Below are 2523 nucleotides of genomic sequence, written 5' to 3'. Positions count from 1 at the left end.
GATATCATTGTGAAGCGTATCAAACTCTGATCTGATGGGCCGCAATTTTGTACGATATGACATTGGTCATCCAAAGCTGGCCTAAGCTGGCCTGTCCCGGAAAGGCTTATCGTCAGACAGGAACACAACCGGTCAGTAAAGTATAGAAATAAACTGCAATGTCTAAATTATAGACGCAAAGCCGTTTATGGTGTTGATAGCTTTCCTTGTTTGACGATATTCCAATAATATATTAACCAAGCGTATATTCTCATGCCGAATTACTGTAACCAACAAAACTCCTCTATTAATTGTAACCCTTTTCTGATCTATTAAAAAAGATTGCACATTATGGGAATATTGTAGGCCACTCCCTTTATAAATGGGAAAGTCAAACACTTGGATCCTTACCACTCTTTGACAAACAGCGCTTCCTAAATCCTTTGGCGATATTTCTCCAAGGACCTACAAATCAGCTCAGTGATCGACTCTATCTTTTTTTGCTCTTTATTACGTCTATTACGTCTAAGAAGAATAAGTATTTCTTAACCACGAAGCCTTCAACACAATTATTCGTCGGTGTCAATTAATAGGATCTCGCCATAATTAGACAACTGGGATCTTACAAAGTCCAATTTTCACAACAGCTGCTTCGAAGTGATATCCTGGAAACATGGCTATTTACCACTAAAAACATTAGCCACACTCGGTTTTCAAACGAAGGAATTCCCCTAGCTCGCCGGACAAATCTGAAGTTTCCTATCGTATTTAGTTAAGTTGCTGACAAAGAAAATGGTACTTACTTTAAACAAGTAAAGATATAAAAGAAAGCACACAAAACGTATATGTTATCGGTCTGTAATTTCATCTAATTGTGAATTAATGGAAGATGTATTCTTTCTTATCAGTATTTGGATATATCATTATAGTTTAGTAAAATCATTTGATCTAAATTTTCTTCATTTAATGCATAATATGTTCATGGTGAATAATATCGGAATAACAGAATGCAGAATGCAAAGTCTTCCGATTCCGTAGTACTTCTTAGCATTCTAAGTCAAACTGAGGTCGGAATTAAACCAAACGGGTCACATCCATGTTACTTGGACCAAATCACAATGTTTTCGTTTATTCACTTATTCGCGTGAAAAAACTGACTAACTTCTTTACGTAATCATTTGTAGCATATTCTTTAAGCACACGGAATCACGGTCCGTCATCACTACGGTCCATCAAATTATGCTCTGTCAAACTATGATTCATTAAATAATGATCTGCCAATCATGATCCGTTATACCACTCAGTGGCTCATTTTTGCTACTTCAAAAGGTAACAAAACTATTATAACATTCTGTTAGCTAGTAAGCCCAGATATTTCGCGGTCATCCCCTGCAATTCATTTTAAAAATATGTTTGGGTCCTGGCAATCCTCAACTGTTCAAAACATATTCTTTAGTCAGTAAATTGTTTATTTGCTAGTGGTCTGGAGAAGAAAGTGATAAGTAGCTTCCCCTTATCATTCCTTCATTATATATCTTATCTACATTCTCTCCCTATTATCTCATGCACATCGTTTAAGGGTGGTATTGTATGACATTTTCTCTTCTCACTCTTATTAATATATCGGTAAAAATAGCTATGCAAATTTTGACACTTTCACTGCATTACTTTGTTGGCAAAACCACATACCTTAACAACTTTGAAAATCACAAGAATTCAAAATCACACAGATAGATTCGTCGCAATGTTTCCTTATAGCGGAATCAAGTGAATGATTATTCAGTTTAAATGTCGGATATGACCAGTAATCTATACAAGGGACTCAAGCCAGCTTTCCGTATTGATTAGTATAGTACTAAGAGCCATTTCCACCTAGGTTGACAGCGACAGTAATTGATTTGCTGTTTTGCTGAGAAAGAAGTCACTTTTTTGTTGCAAGAAATGTGAAGAAATATTTAATTAAAAAAGACTTATCAAGTTTTGGTTTTTAAGAAGATAGTACATGAGGGGCATTACTTGCAGCTCTTTTTTTTTTCGAATTTTATAGGATACGAAGTTTATTTCTTGTCCCTTCTAATATTCTCTTTTTTCTTCACAATGATTGTACTGGACCAGTTTAGATGAGCGGTGCGTTGTTATAGTTTTAGTTGGTCTGATTGGCGCGGTTCTTATTGTCTTAACTGCAAGTTACTTGATATTATTGTTACAGAAAGAAGTGTTTACATCCAGTACTTCAAAAATTTGGAGAGTGCGATGATAAATAAGTTCCTTTTGATCTATCTGAACAAATGAATAGCAGTGATAAACAAACAAATGGTAGTCCATTCCATTGAGTTTTAAAGTCTATTTCGGCTTTGCCGGAATCATTTGAGTATCAAAGACTGTTTGACTTGTTCATTTTTAATTGTCACTGTTAATGTAAAATTTGGTTTATTGTTGATATAAAATATTTAATGTAAAATTTGGTTTATTGTTGATATAAAATATTACTATTCGACAGAGCCTGATTACGAAATCTCATCGCGGTCAGAAGTCGACAGTGGC

The sequence above is a fragment of the Loa loa genome (assembly GCF_000183805.2).
Source record: "Loa loa unplaced genomic scaffold supercont3.5, whole genome shotgun sequence".
Lineage (NCBI taxonomy): Eukaryota > Metazoa > Nematoda > Chromadorea > Rhabditida > Onchocercidae > Loa > Loa loa.
This window is presented reverse-complemented; position numbering follows the sequence as displayed.